At 37.5% G+C, this 16,942-nt stretch overlaps 1 long non-coding RNA gene across 4 annotated transcripts in view; it reads right to left on the bottom strand.

The window, feature by feature from the left end:
• Positions 1-510: 510 nt before the first annotated feature.
• The window catches only part of LOC131416330 (uncharacterized), a 64,261-nt gene continuing 47,829 nt past the window's right edge, over positions 511-16,942 (bottom strand). For 3 of the 4 annotated variants that reach the window (XR_009222580.1, XR_009222581.1, XR_009222579.1), the window contains 5 exons: positions 6,124-6,237; positions 4,116-4,285; positions 3,484-3,590; positions 1,865-2,055; positions 511-1,075 (listed from right to left, as the gene is read on the bottom strand). This is a non-coding gene — a long non-coding RNA (uncharacterized LOC131416330). Of the gene's footprint in view, positions 1,076-1,864; positions 2,056-3,483; positions 3,607-4,115; positions 4,286-6,123; positions 6,238-16,942 lie in introns of all 4 variants that reach the window. The other variant, XR_009222582.1, reaches the window with a different exon arrangement.

The following is a 16,942-nucleotide window of genomic DNA, read 5'->3' as shown; positions in this document are numbered from 1 at the left end:
CAAAAAATTAAAAATAGAAATGTCTTATGATCCAGATATCCCACTACTGGGTATCTACCCAAGGAACCTGAAATCAACAATCCAAAAAAGCTTATGAACCGCTATGTTCATCACAGCATTATTCACTATAGCCAAGACATGGAAGCAACCTAAGTGTCCCTCGACTGATGAATGGATAAAGAAGATGTGGTATATATGTACCATGGAATACTACTCAGCCATAAAGAAAGACAAAATCATCCCATTTGCAACAACATGGATGGACCTGGAGGGTATTATGTTAAGTGAAATAAGCCAGAAAGAGAAAGACAAACAGGGCATGATTTCACTCATATGTGGAAGATAAACCAACACATGCACAGATAGAACTGTTTGGTGGTTACCAGAGGCTAGGGGGGTGGCCAGTGGGCACAAGGGGTGGAGGGATGCACTTATATGGTGACTGATAAACAATAATGTACAACAAAAATTTCACAATAAAAAATTGATAATATAAAATATTAGTAAGGATTTGAAAAAATAGGTGTAAGTGCTAACTGACAACATTTTTAGAAGGTAGATATTTACTTATAATCATGATTTTAAAGATGCATACAATTTGACATCTCAGTTTCTTTTCTAGATTTCTACTTTATAGAAATATTTAGGTACATTCACAGAGATATATACATAGTAAAGGTTCATGCACTATTTGTAGTAAATGCTAGAAAAAAATGTTTGGAAAGATACAAACCAAATTAACAGTGAACACTGGAGACATGAAGAAATTAGAAGGGAATGTAGAGTCAGTTTTTGTTCAATATACTTCTATTTTATTTTTCAACTATTAATTATATTAATTGTGAAAATTTTTGAAACCTAAAAGTGATAAAATGGAAGTTACAGAAATGAGACTCATTCTATCTGAAGGTACTAATATACTTCCCAGAAAAAGGAGAATGTGTGTAGTCATGTCATAGTCCATCGTGATTTCACAAGGTGTGTTTCCTGAACCTCAATTCCAAAATAATTCAGATGTATTGGTCATTTCTTCACAAAGTATATAACGGATACAATATGTTGCAGGGAAATCCAGCTAAACAGAGGAAAAAAGAATCTCTTTAATCATGTCTGAATTATAATATTTATTTTTCATCAAAATAAATACAACTTGAAATCAAGTCAAAGAAGCCACTTATACACTGTCTTCCCATGCAGATGAAACTCTAACACTCAAAATATCTACATCAAATTACAAGTTCTCCTTGAAAACACCAATGCGTAAAAATACATGCACCCCTGTGTTCACTGCAGCGTTATTCACAATAGCCAAGACTTGGAAACAACCTAAGTGCCCACCAAGGGATGAAAGGATAAAGAAGATGTGGTATATATACACAATGGAATATATACACACAATGGAATACTACTCAGCCATAAGAAACGATGAAATCCAGCCATTTGTGACAACATGGATGGACATGGAGGGTATTATGCAAAGTGAAATAAGTCAGAGGGAGAAGGTCAAATACCGTATGATTTCCCTCATTAAGTAGTAGATAATAACAACAAGAAACAAACACATAGAGACAGAGATTGGATTGGTGGTTACCAGAGGGGAAGGGGGGAAGGAGGAGGGTGAAAGGGATAATTCGGTACATGTGTGTGGTGATGGGTTGTAATTAGTATTTGAGTGGTGAACATGATGTAATCTATGCAGAAATAAAAGTGTAATGAGGTACACCTGAAATTTATACAATGTTATAAACCAATGTTACTGCAATAAACAGAAAAATAAAAAAATAAAATAAAACAAATTACAAGTTCTCTTACACAGGCAATTAAGCTCACAAATAAAGCAGTGTCAAGAACACAGAGCACTTACCTGCATCCCGCAGGTAAAAAGTAGATGCACCAGATTGTTCATTACTTCATTTATCTTCACTCAATTTGAGATCAAATTTAGTATAATTCTCACAAATAAAGAAAAACTGCCTGGTACAGGGACCAGCGGCCACTTTAGTTGCTGTGATATACACACAGTTGTTGTTGTTTATATTTGAACCTTGTAGAGGCCTGCTAATGAGAGGAAAAAAAGAAAACTGAGCCTAATGATCAGATATAAATTGTATTCTCGGTGGATAAACGATTTGGACAAGAGAGTTATATATTTAGGTATTTCTCTGTTTGTTCACTCAATAAACATTTCTAAAGCACCACCATACATCAAGGCCCTAAAATACAGATGCAGAGAAAATCTATTCCTGTCCTCAAGGAGTTCACATTCTGAGGGAAGGACACATTCACTGGCCATTGAAGAGGGGCTTCTAACTCAGAAAAAGGGGAAAGAGTTTGCCAGGGAAAGCTATTTGGATGTGGTAACATTTAAGCTGACTTGTAAAGAAGACACACACTTTGTGAAGAGGGACTATGTCTACCTAGCTTTCCATTATATGTCCAGCCACTACACAGAACATGGCACATGGCTTTCCATGTGTGAATGAATAAATGACTGACCTAATTATGTAATAAATTATTGAATAGGATCTAACCAGATGAAGAGTGGAGTTAAAGGTAATCCAGATAAAGGGTTTACCATATGCAAATATGGAGATATATAAAACATATATCTCATGTGAGAAACTGCAAATTTGGAACAAAAATATAGCAAAGAGCAAAGTACTCTGCCATCAATAGTTGTTAGGACTTTGTTAGTTTATGTAGCACCTGTAAAAAGAAATTCATCTATCTCCAACATTATTTATAGGTCTAAAATTCTATAATTCCACGCATCATAGAAAAATTTATCATGAAAAAATGGAAAAGAATATTACACTGAGCTCAATCCAACTCATTTTCAAATTGTTTCTTGTTAGTCATACCTGTTTGTGATATGGAATGTGCTTTGCTAGATAGCAAACACTATCTAAATAGATAGTGAAAATAAATACAGCATAACACTGTATAACTATTTGATTTAGACCATGAAACCAGTCACTGAAACTCCATTTCCAGTTACCCTCTCTATATATATTTCCAAATCTAGAAAAATTTGTTACTATCCATATTGATACATTTTTAAAATTTTGTTAAACAACCACCAAGTATTATGTGTTGTGTGCTGTGCGTGAACAAGAGATGAGAGTCACTAAACTCTAGATTGGACATGAAATAGTAAAAGGAAAAAAAGTGATTTAGAAGCATAGAGGAGGAAAGAATTCCAAAATAGGAGATCAAGAATGGCTTCAATAAGAACGTAAATTTTAACTGCGAGTACTAAGGGAAAAGCATAGCTGGTTGAGTAAATCACAGGAATACAAGTGTAGAAGCAGAGAAGTCTGCAGTGTGTTTCTAATGCCCAGGATGTATTATGAAACTAAAATTCATCTGTTAGAGTTGCTATTGAGGTCAGAAAACCTTGCTTTGTGAAACTTGTCTGAGTAACTCATTTCCATAGTTAATAACAAATAAACTGAAGATCTCAAATATGTCTTGAATACTCACAAACTATAATGCATCAAGGAACCATCTTCCCACATTGCGGGGCTGACAATTCCTTTTCTAGATAATCCAATCCAGTAAAAATAAGACACTCAAGATTGAAGAAGTTTCTGTGAAGAGAGAACCCTTCATGTGATTTAGTCCTTCTGTCTCTTTTAGACAATACAACCATGAAAGTAACGTGAACACAAAGAATGATAATTTTTTTAAACTCTTTTTATATTTCTATTAGGATTGATTATCATTGCCTAATCATTCCCTATGTGGCACAAGTATTCACACACTGAAAGATGTTTTACTATCAATGGACTTCAAAATATAACAAGACAAAAACAGGACAACGACCATGATAGCTCACTAGAGATGTCCTTTTGTTCAGCAACCTCAGTTTGCTTCCTAGAGCAGACACAGAGCATCATCACCAGAGCTTAAAGCTTTGTCCCTAAACAGAAATATAACTCTGACACTGTAAGTCTCAATAACGACAGAGCCCTTTTATTTCTCATCAATCATTCCATTTGACTTGCAAAGATAACTCATTGTCATTTAACAAACACATTGTTATTATTTTCAGCTGTTCTTAAAATTTTTTAAAGCAGTTTTTTCCTTGGGTACAAAATATATGGAAAAATTACCATTTCAAAACTCATTATCTGTTCATCCTTATCCTCTATGTTCAAAAGATGCGAGCCAAGGATGATGCAGAATTTATGACTCTCTTCAAAGTTTTTATCTTTGTCAGAAAAATAGTAGCATTTCTCTCCACAACAAGACCATTTGTTTTTGTATGCTTCTCCATACTTTTCTATAAAAAAAAAAAAGTTAGTTTGATTCCCTTTGGAAAGTTTCTCCTCTTGGGAGCTGTGATCCAGACAACCTTCCCTGTCCTACAGTGTTGGGGAAGAGGGAGAATCCCCCTCCACTCTTTCCCTTAAGGTTCTTATGGCTGGCCAAATAATTAAAAGACAGGTTAGCGGGAGAAAATAATACCAAGTTTAATAATATGTTACATGGGAGAAACCAGGGAAACTGAGTTTCCACACAAAATGGCAGAGATTCTCATCCTAAATACTATCTTCAGCTAAAGACAAAGGAGGATATTGGGGGTGGAGAGGGGAGACAGGGAGACAAAAATCACAGTTATCAAGAGTATGCAGATTTAAGTCCTCTCCTTCCCTACTGAAAAGTGTTTCCAGAAATAAGATCATCTCCCCCTCTTCCCAGTACAGAGATGGAGATACGTTTATAAATGGATATTTCCCTTATATATGTAAATGTTTGTCTGGCAACTCTTTTCAGGGCCACCTAGAGAATGTAGCTGGGGAGAGACAGAATTTTTGATAAGATGGGCTTGGTGGTGCCTTTCCTACTGTAACATCTATTTTACATTATATTACAGCCATCATATGGTAGTGGCTCCTTCCTGAAACAGGTCTTCTATGTTAAATTCTTTACGAAGTTGGGGGGAGGTCAAATGTGCATCAGAGAAAACAATCAAAGTAAAGAGACATATTTCAGGATGGCCAATTTTGATCTCCCACGACAGTGTTATTGCTCTCCATGAAATCTGAGGACATCGTTGTTGCATCAGGAGGCAAAAATAACATATTTGTTGTTGAGAGGGAAACAGTAGTTTTTTCTGCAAAGCTTTCTCCAATGCCATGGGCACCACAGAATGAGTCCAAAGAAGGAAATATTCAAGAGTTTACAAACTGAGTTGTTCTCATCATTTAATTTTTGTACCTACACTAAGAACCCTTTTCCTCCATGAGTTTTCTAGCTTCATAAAAACAGTAATTATTTGTTTAAGAAAGAAAACAATCCATTTTTCCCTTCTCCTACCCATCAAATTTTGCTATCTGAAAAATGTAAAAAGAAAAAATATGATTTACCAAAAAGTCATCCTCAAAGTTATTGTCACAGAAGGCAAAACCAAGGTAACTGAATTATACGCTAGTAGGAAAACTTTAAGACAACTGGTAGTGATAAGCAATATGGACAGAAAGTCAATGTCCTACCACAGTGTTTATTCAAAATCAGTAAATGTATATGGATATGAGTCCTATTGAATTGGCTGCTTCAGTTGATGACTTAATGAAGGGAAGTTCCTTGATTTTCAGGTTGTTCACGACTTTGAGAGACAGAATAGAATTGCCTGCAAGGTGAACTTCACCCATATGAGCAAGTCAGGAGTTGGGCTTTGTTTGAAGGAAGTCTAGTTAGCACAACTATACATACAAGAGTAGAGTTTTACAAAGGAACAATGGACAATATTGTTCTATAGCCGAATACGAAACTACAAAACAATTATACTATACCATATGCATACTATAAATTAAATGTACTGAATAAATCCCTCTGCTGATTCATACAGCTCTGAAATAGGTTTAAAAACTTTCATTTCCCCTATTATTTGCAAAATCAATTAGCTGATGGGTCAATGAACAGAAACTACTAAACTTTGATTATCCCCAATTCAAATATGTCAGCAGACCATGTGGTAAGAAATTGCAATCCCCTTGAAAAATATGTCTACAATACTTAACGTTTGCAGATCATCAGTTTAATAATGAAATGGAGGTTGCCTGGCAATAACTTGTTACACCAACTTTTAATTACTAATGTTTATATTTTACGATATACCTGAATTTAAGTGATCCTTTGAAAAGCATCTATTTTTCATGTGAATCATGGAGTTCCCGTATTCCTGGGTGTGATTATCCAACATATTCTGATATTTACAAGAAGTTTGAAAGTCTGAAATTCAACAGTACAAGACAGTTACATTAGTAGGTAAAATATAACCCTGTTAAACTAAGATTTCCTTTTGATTTTCAAAATGAAGAAAATACATGCAAATTTTTTTTAATTGATGTTTTAATGGTTTATAACATTGTGAAATTTTGGGTTGTACATTTTTGTTTGTCCATCACCATATATATGACTCCCTTCACCCCTTGTGCCCACCTCCAACCCCCACTGCCCCTGGTAACCACAGTCCAGTTTTCTCTGTCCATGTGTTGGTTTATATTCCACATATGAGTGAGATCATACAGTGTTTGTCTTTCTCTTTCTGGCTTATTTCACTTAACATAATACACTCCAGACCCATCCATGTTGTTGCAAATGGAACGATTTTGTCTTTTTTTATGGCTGAGTAGTATTCCATTGTATATATATACCACATTTCTTAATCCAATCGTCAGTCGAGGGACACTTAGGTTGCTTTCACTTCTTGGCTATGGTGAATAATGCTGCAATGAACATAGGGGTGCATAAGCCTCTTTGGATTGTTGATTTCAGGTGCTTTGGATAGATTCCCAGTAGTGGGATGGCTGGATCATAGGACATCTCTATTTTTAATTCTTTGAGGAATCTCCATACCGTTTTCCATAGAGGCTGCACCAATTTGCATTCCCACCAGCTGTGTGTGAGGGTTCCTGTTTCTCCACATCCTCTCAACATTTGTTGTTTTTTGTCTTGGTGATTATAGCCATTCTAACAGGCGTGAGGCGGTATCTTAGTGTTGTTTTGATTTGCGTTTCCCTGATGATTAGTGATGTTGAGCATCTTTTCATGTGCCTATTGGCCATCTGTATATCTTCCTTGGAGAAGTGTCTGTTCATTTCCTCTGCCCATTTTTTGATCGGGTTGTTTGTTTTTTTGTTGTTCAATTGTGTGAGTTCTTTATATATTATGGAGATCAACCCCTTGTCAGATGTATGTTTTGCAAATATTCTCTCCCAGCTGGTTGGTTGTCTGTTCATCTTGATTCTGGTTTCATTTGTCTTATAAAAGCTCTTTAATCTGATAAAGTCCCACTTGTTTATTTTTTCTTTAGTTTCCCTAGTCTGGGTAGGCATGTCATCCAAAAAGATTCCTTTAAAACCAATGTCAAATAGTGTGTTGCCTATATTTTCTTCTATGAGTTTTGTAGTTTCAGGTCTCACCTTCAGGTCTTTGATCCATTTTGAGTTAATTTTTGTGAATGGCGATAGCACATGGTCCACTTTCATTCTTTTGCATGTGGCTGTCCAGTTTTCCCAACACCATTTATTGAAGAGATTTTCCTTTCTCCATTGCATGTTCTTAGCACCTTTGTCGAAAATTAGCTGTCCATATATGTGTGGTTTTATTTCTGGGCTTTCAATTCTGTTCCATTGATCTGTGTGTCTGTTTTTGTACCAGTACCATGCTGTTTTGATTACTATTGCTTTGTAGTATGTTTTGTAGTCAGGGATTGTGATGCCTCCTGCTTTGTTCTTTTTCTTTAGGATTTCTTTAGCTATTCGGGGTCTTTTGTTGCCCCGTATAAATTTTAGTATTCTTTTTTCTATTTCTGTGAAGAATGTCATTGGGATTCTGATTGGGATTGCATTGAATCTGTAGATTGCTTTAGGTAATATAGACATTTTAACTATGTTTATTCTTCCAATCCACGTGCATGGGATATCTTTACATTTCTTTATGTCATCATGGATTTCTTTCAATAATGTCTTGTAGTTCTCATTGTATAGGTCCTTCACCTCCTTGGTAAGATTTATTCCTAGGTATTTTATTCTTTTTGATGCAATTGTAAATGGTATTATCTTTTTGAGCTCTCTTTCTGTTAGTTCATTATTAGCATATAGAAATGCAACTGATTTTTGTAAATTGATTTTGTACCCTGCAACTTTGCTGTAGTTGTTGATTGTTTCTAATAGTTTTCTAACAGATTCTTTAGGGTTTTTTATATATACAATCATGTCATCTGCAAATAGTGAGAGTTTCACTTCTTCGTTACCTATTTGGATTCCTTTTATTCCTTTTTCTTGCCTAATTGCTCTGGCCAAAACCTCCAGTACTATGTTGAACAGGAGTGGTGAGAGTGGGCAGCCCTGCCTCGTTCCTGTTCTCAGAGGAATGGCTTTCAGTCTTTCCCTGTTGAGTATGATGTTAGCTGTGGGTTTGTCATATATGGCCTTTATTATGTTGAGGTACTTTCCTTCTATTCCCATTTTATTGAGAGTTTTTATCATAAATGGATGTTGTATCTTGTCAAATGTCTTCTCTGCATCTATTGAGATGATCATGTGGTTTTTATTCTTTGTTTTGTTGATGTGATGTATCACGTTGATTGATTTGCGGATGTCAAACCATCCCTGCGTCCCTGGTATAAATCCCACTTGATCATGGTGTATGATCTTTTTAATGTATTGTTGTATTCGGTTTGCCAATATTTTGTTGAGGATTTTTGCATCAATGTTCATCAGCGATATTGGCCTGTAATTTTCTTTCTTTGTATTGTCTTTGTCTGGTTTTGGTATCACGGTGATGTTGGCCTCGTAGAATGATTTAGGAAGTGTTTCATCTTCCTCTATTTTTTGGAATAGTTTGAGAAGGATGGGTATTAAGTCTTCTTTGAATGTTTGGTAAAATTCACTGGAGAAGCCATCTGGTCCTGGACTTTTATTTTTTGGGAGGTTTTTGATTACTATTACAATCTCTTTACTTGTTATTGGTCTATTCAGATTCTCCATTTCTTCTTGGTTCAATTTTGGTAGGTTGTATAAGTCTAAGAATTTATCCATTTCTTCTAGATTGTCCAATTTGTTGGCATATAATTTCTCATAGTATTCTCTTATAATCCTCTGTATTTCCATGGTATCTGTTGTAATTTCTCCTCTTTCATTTCTAATTTTATTTACTTGAGCCTTTTCTCTTTTTTTCTTAGTAAGCCTGGCTAAGGGTTTGTCGATTTTGTTTATCTTCTCGAAGAACCAACTCTTTGTTTCATTAATCCTTTCTACTGTTTTTTTGGTCTCAATTTCATTTATTTCTGCTCTGATTTTTATTATTTCTCTCCTTCTGCTGGCTTTGGGATTTGTTTGTTCTTCTTTTTCTAGTTCTGTTAGGTGTAATTTAAGGTTGCCTATTAGGGCTTTTTCTTGTTTGTTAAGGTGGGCTTGTATCGCTATGAGTTTCCCTCTCAGGACCGCTTTTGCTGCATCCCATATGGTTTGATATGGCATGTTATCATTTTCGTTTGTTTCCAAATAGTTTTTGATTTTTCCTTTAATTTCATCAATGATCCATTGGTTGTTCAGTAGCATGTTGTTTAATCTCCACATTTTTGTCACTTTCCCAGTTTTTTTTTCATGATTCATTTCCAGTTTCATAGCCTTATGGTCTGAAAAGATGCTTGTGATGATTTCAATCTTCTTAAATTTATTGAGGCTTGCTCTGTTTGCCAACATATGGTCTATCCTAGAGAATGTTCCATGCGCACTTGAGAAGAATGTGTAGTCAGCTGTTTTTGGATGGAGTGCTCTGTATATGTCTACTACGTCCATCTCGTCCAGTTTTTCATTTAAGTCTACTCTTTCTTTATTGACCTTTTGTCTGGATGATCTATCCATTGCTGTAAGTGGGGTGTTAAGATCCCCTACTATTATTGTGTTGTTGTTGATTTCTCCTTTTAGGTTTGTTAATAGTTGCTTTATGTACATTGGTGCCCCTATGTTGGGTGCATATATATTTATAAGTGATATGTCTTCTTGATGGAGTGTCCCTTTTATCATTATATATTTCCCTTCTTTGTCTTTCTTAACCTGTTTTATCTTGAAGTCTACTTTGTCTGATATGAGTATGGCAACACCTGCTTTCTTTTGTTTGCCATTAGCTTGGAGTATTGTCTTCCATCCTTTCCCTCTGAGCCTGTGCTTGTCCTTAGTGCTGAGATGTGTTTCCTGAAGGCAGCATATTGTTGGGTCTTGCTTTTTAATCCATCCTGCCACTCTGTATCTTTTGATTGGAGAGTTCAATCCATTTACATTTAGGGTAATTATTGATATATGAGGGCTTAGTGTTGCTGTTTTGTCACTTATTTTCTGGTTCTTTTGCATTTCCTTTGTTTCTTGTCCCATTTGTTTTGGACTGCTAATTCAGTTTGGTTGTTCTGTCTTATGATTCTTCTAGTTTTCTCTTTGTTTATCATATGTGGTTTTGCTTTGATTATTTGTTTAGTGGTTACCTTTAGGTTTGGGCAAAAAATCTTGTGTATGAGATAGTCCATTATCTGATGGCCTCCTATTTCCTTATACTAAGTCAATTCAATCACTTTCCTCTTCCCCTTCTAAGTTGTTCTTGTTATACCTTATTCTATCTTGTGTTGTGGCTGTGTGTTTACAGTGATGAGGTTAAATTTATTTTTGGTGAATTTCTTCCTTTGATCTTTGAATTTAGTATTTAAGTGGTTGCTAACCTATTCCAGTAAAGATCTACTATTTCTCTGATTTTGTCTACCTACTTTTCTCCTTCCTCCAAGCTTTGTGTTCCCTTTCTCTTCTTTTTTTCAGGCCTGAGGGCCTTCTTGAGTATTTCTTGTAGTGGGGGTCTCGTGGCCATGAACTCCCTTAGCTTTTGTTTATCTGGGAGAGTTACTATTTCTCCATCATATTTGATGGATATTTTTGCTGGATAGAGTATTCTTGGCTGAAAGTTTTTGTCTTTCAGTATTTTGAATATATCATTCCAGTCTCTTCTAGCCTGAAAAGTTTCTGTTGAGAAATCCGTTGAGAGCCTGATGGGAGTTCCTTTGTACGTTATTTTTTGTTTTTGTCTAGCTGCCCTTAATATTGTTTCTTTGTCATTGACTCTGGCTAGCCTTACCACTAGGTGTCATGGTGAAGGCCTTTGTCTGTTAATGTATACAGATGTCCTGTTGGCTTCGCTTACTGGTATTTCCTGCTCCTTCCCCAGATTTGGGAAATTCTCAGCTATTATTTCCTTGAATAGGCTCTCTGTTCCTCTTTTCCTCTCCTCTCCCTCAGGAATACCTATAATTCTTATGTTACATTTTCTAATAGAGTCAGATATTTCTCGGAGTCTTTCTTCATTTCTTTTTAGTCTTAGTTCTCTCTCCTCTTCCATCTGGAGTATATCTGTATTCCTATCCTCTAAAGTACTAATTCTTTCCTCCATATTGTCAGCTATGTTCTTTAAAGATTCCAGATTCTCCTTTATCTCCTCCATCGTGTTCCTCATCTCCATCAGCACTGATTGGTTTTTCTTTATGATTTCAATCTCTTTTGTGAAGAAACTCCTAATCTCATTGAATTGTTTGTCTGTGTTGTCTTGTATTTCGTTGAGTGTTTTTATGATAGCTATTTTGAAATCTCTGTCATTTAGTTTATGGATTTCTGTGTCTTCAGGGTTGATTTCTGGGTGCTTGTCATTTTGTTTCTGGTCTGGTGATTTCATATATTTTTGCATTGTGGTTCCTGTGTTGGTTTTGTTTTTCCTCATCCTGGAAGTCTCTGGTTGCAATTTCCACCTGCCGCCCCTGTCTGGTGGTAAAGGGCTGTGTAGTCTAAGCCCCCTGCGCTCTGCCCCGGTTTTTCTGCTGTGATCCGCAGTTTTGTTTTGTTTTTTTTTTCCCCGCTGAGATCCACGGGTCCAGTCCTTTGATCAGGTCTGCCACGGATCACTAGGTCTGGTCTGGTCGGTTGAGCTGCAGAGTCTGGGTTGCGGGGAGGGAGGAGCTCTCTCTTTTGCCCTCTGGGTCCCTGACGTGGGAGGCTTCTCGTTTGCCCCTCTTTATCTGCTCTCTGGGGTGCTCAGATGTTGATGGTAGCCCTGTGGCTCCTCTGGGTCCTCTGTGCGGGAGTTTCCCACTGGCTGAGAGAGTCCGAAGAGCCACGGTTTCCCCTCCGCCCTCTCTGGGAGCCGCGTGGACTGGGATCACTGATCTGATGGGGAGGGAGAGGAGTTCTCCTTACCTCTCCCCACTTCCTCCAGGGGCCCAGCACGTTCCGCTCTCAGATGTGCCGCAGTGGATCCCTCCGCTCTAGGTTTTCCTGTCTGGGATTCCGTTGTTGGTCTGTGACTGTTGCTTTTGTTATATCTTGTCGGGGGAAGAGTTCACGGGAAAGCTCACTCTGCCATGATGCTGACATCACTCTACATGCATAATATTTTAAAAAATCAAATTTCCTATCCCATAATTTTAATCTTGTTTCTCATAATTTAGGAATTATATGGGAGAGTGACATCATCAAAATGACATAAGTCATTCCCAACTTCTGTCCTCTTCACAAGACCAACCAGCAACTATCCACAGATGGGACACCATTGTGAAAATCCCAGAACAAGGGGGTGAGGCTGATGCACCCATATGAACCACTGAGACTGAGAAGGACTGCATTCGAGGAGTAAGAGGACCAGATACATTCTGACTGCAGTGCCCTTCCACAAGGCCAGCACAGAGCCTCACCAAGAGGGTCCCCAGGCCTATGGTTTCTCCAGTGGGAAAAAGAGAGCTGAAGGTAGAAATCCACTTTCACCAGGAGGAAGAATTTAGGGACTTACCAGGAGGGCCACTTGGGTCTCGCCTCACTTGGGGCATTGGGGAAATCTGTGCAGCTTGACTATAACAAGTGTTCAGACATTGGTGGACCATATTCCTACTTACAGCTGTGTCTCAGTGGTGCTGACCATCTGCAAAGCTGAGCCAGTGGCCCCATATGGCCAGGGAGCACAGTGGACAACTCTGCCTGGTTCAGGTCACCAGTCAGTTAGCCATGCTGACCATGGAGCCTGTTCTATGGCCCTGCCCAGGGATGGAGGCTAATTCAAAGGCCTACCTACTGCTGAATATAGCCCCCAGCCTTATCAGACCAGAAAGCCTATTTAGAGAACTTGGGCAGCTGAGTAGCCCATCCTACAGTCATGCTTGCAGCAGCATCCAAGTAAAAAGCCCAGCCAGTGGCTCTGCCCATCTGCAGAGCTGAGCTGGTGAACCTGTCTGGCCAGGGAGCTCAAACGTCAATTCTGCCTAGTTCAGGTCACCAGCCAGCAAGCCATGCTGGCTGTGGAGCCCATTTTACAACACTGCCTTGGCAGGAAATCATATTTGCAGCCCCACAACTGCTAAGGATAGCCTCTAGTTCTGTTCTACAAGGATGCCAGACTAGAGAATTGGGGCAGCTGTGGAGCCTATCCTACAACAACACTTGGGCAGGGAATTAAGCCAGCAATCTTGATTAACTGTTAAATATAGCCTCTGGTTCTGCATAAAGAGACAGCCTAACAGATACTCTGGACAGCCTCAGGACACAGTCTATGGTACCACCCATCCATAGAGCCCAGCCTACAGACCCACCCCACAGCAGAACCTAGCCTATGGCCTTGTCTGATTGCTGAACACAACCTGTGGCCTCGCCCAAGCAAGGAGCCAAGCCAGTGACCCTGTCCAATGACAGAGCACTGCCTATGGACCCAAATGATGGCATAACTTGGGCAGAACCATGCCCAACTATGGCACACAGTGTCTAGGCCCATGCAACTGCAGGACACATGAGAGGCCTCTCGCAACCAAAGAGCCTGGCCAGTGACTTTGCACAACAGCAGAGCATGGTCTGTGGCCCTGCCCAACTTCAGGTCACAGTCTGCAGCCCAAACTGATTGCATAGAAAACCTGAAGTTTTGTCTGACCAAAACACCATCTCTGAGACCTGGCCTAATTGCAGAGCCCAGCCGAAATACCATCCAGTCAAGGACTTCAGCCTGAATCTAACTGAACCATGAATGATTGCAGAGCCAAGCCCATAACCTAGGCCAACTGAAGAGTCCAACCAGTGGTACCACCCTGCCAGGGAACACAGCCAGCAACCTCACCTGACAAAGGTACAGCCCAGCCAGCGGCCCCATCAGACCATGGAGCATAGCCAGCAACTCCATCCAATGAGGGAGCACACACTATGGTCCCACTTGAATGTGGAGCCACACACAGGATGTGGAGCCACTAGCAGGCCTATACAACCACAGAGCCTGGCCAGTAGCACCACCCCTTATTTCAGTGAACAGTCAGTTACCTCATCCAAATAAAGACCTCACCCAAAGAGAGACCTCAATAGCAAGGCCCACCTGCTCAAGGATAATAGGAGCAGACCTGTTCATAACCCCAAGATGAGCTGATTGATAAAGAACTGTCCATGCCAAGCAAATCTGTAAAGCCTGAAAGAGGAAATCACTTACTCAAATGTGCGAAACCAACAAAAGGAATCAAAGATCACAAAGAATCAGGTAAACATGACACCACCAAAGGAAACTAATAAAGCTCCAATGACTGACCCTAAAGAAATGGAAATCTATTAACTATCTGATAAAGTATTCAGAATAATCCTCTTAAAGAAGTTTAGTGATGTATAATAACATACAGAAAGACAACTAAACAACATTAGGAAAATATTACATGAAAAAAACTAGAAGTTCAACAAAGAAATTTTGTTGAAAAAACTCAAACAAACAGAAATCCTAGAGTTTAAGAATACAATGACTCACCTGAAGAAATCAATTGAAAGCTTCAACAGTACTTGACCAAGCCAAAAAAAAAAAAAAGAGAGAGAGAGAGAATTAGTGAACTAGAAGATAGGTCATTTGAAATCATAAAGTCAGAGGATAAAAAAGAAAAAAAGAATGAAAGAGTAAAGAAAGCCAATGGGACTTATAGGACATCCTCAATAGAAACAATGTATGCTTTATGGGAATCGCAGAAGAGGAAGAGAAAAAGAGAGTGACAAGAAGTATATTTAAAGCAATAATTGCTGAAAATTCCTCAAACATGGTGAGAGAAATGGTCATCTAGATTCATGAGGCACGAAGGACTTAAAATCAATTGAATCTGAAAAGGGCTACACTGATGCACATTAGAATTAAATTGTCAAGAGGTGAAGACAAAGAAAGAATTTTGAAAGCCTCAAGAGAAAAATGACTCTACACATACAGAAAAACCCCATAAGACAATAGATGATTTTCTCAAAAGAAACTTGGCAGACCAGGAGAGATTGGAACAATATTCAAAATATTGAAAGAAAAACTCAACCAAGAATAATATACCTGGCTAAGCTGTCCTTCAGAAATGAAGGAGAGATGACAGCTTCTCTGAGCAAAGAAAAACTAAATGAGTTCTTCACAACTTGACTTGCCTTATAAGAAATGTTAAAGGGAGTTCTTCAAGAGGAAATAGATGATATAAAAATATGAATGTACGTGTAAAACTCAATAGGAATGGTAAATATATAGTCAAAGTCAGATTCTCTGATATTGTAACAGTAGTTCATAGTTTATTTACAACTCTAGTTTAAAAGTTAAAAAACAAATGTTTTAAATAAGAATAACTATAACAATTCATTAGCTGATAAACAATGTAAAAAAGATGGAAATTGTGACATTTGTAACCTAAAATGTGAGGGGAGGAGTAAAAGTGTGAAGCTTATGTATGCTACTGAAGTTAAGTTCTTATCAGTTTAAAATATGATGTTATAAATATAAGATATTTTATGTAGGCCTCATGGTAAACAAAAAGAAAAACACTGTAGTAGATACACAAAAGATTATAAGAAATGAGTCAAAGTATACCACTACAAAATGTCATAAAATCAGAAAGGAAGACAGCAAGAGAGGAAGCAAAAACCATAGGACCCATAAAACAGTCAGAATACAAATAACAAATTGTCAACAGTATCTTTTTCACTAATAATTGTTACTTTAAACATAAATATTTTAAATTCTCTAATCAAAAAACATAGAACAGTTGAATGGATAAAAATACAAAATCCAACAATATGCTGCCTACAAGAGACTCACTTTAACTAAAGAATACACATAGACTGAGAGTAAAGAGAAGGAAAAAGATATTTCCAGCAAAAGGTAATCAAAAGAAAGAAGAGGTGGCAATATTTATATTGACAAAAGAAACTTTAAGTAAAAATGGTCAAAAGAGGAAGAAGTCATTATGATGACATATGAGTCAACTCATCAAGAAGATAGAACAATTGAAAACATTTATACCCTAACATCAAACTACCTAAATACATAAAACAAATATTAACAGAAATAAAAGGAGAAATAAATAGCAATAGAATAACATTTGAGGACTTTAATATCCCACTTTCACTAAAGGATAGATCATCCTGACAGAAAATCAATAAGGAAACAGAGGATTGGAACAACACTACAGACCAAATGGACTCAACAAACATATACAGAATACCCCATGCAACAGTAGCAGAATGCATGTTCTTCGCAAGTGCATGTGGAACATATTCTAGGGTAGATAATATGTTAGGCCACAAAGCAAGTCTCAAAACATTTAAGGATAAATAATAACAAGTATCTTTTCCAACCACAATTAAATGTAACTAGACATCAATAACAAGATGAAAGCTGAAAAATTCACAAATACATGGAAACTAAACAATACCCTGCTGAACAACCAATGGATCAAAGAAGAAATCAAAAGGGAAATTAAAAAGTATCATGAGTCAAACAAAAATGGAAACACAACATACAAAGACTTATGGGATGAAGCAAAGATAGTTGTAAGAGGGATACTTTATTGTGACGAAAACATACATAAAGAAAAAAGAAGGATCTCAAATAAACAACATAACTTATACCTCTAGGAACTATAAAAATCATA

This window comes from Diceros bicornis, chromosome 17, assembly GCF_020826845.1.
Source record: "Diceros bicornis minor isolate mBicDic1 chromosome 17, mDicBic1.mat.cur, whole genome shotgun sequence".
In the NCBI taxonomy this organism is placed as follows: Eukaryota; Metazoa; Chordata; class Mammalia; order Perissodactyla; family Rhinocerotidae; genus Diceros; species Diceros bicornis.
This window is presented reverse-complemented; position numbering and strand designations above follow the sequence as displayed.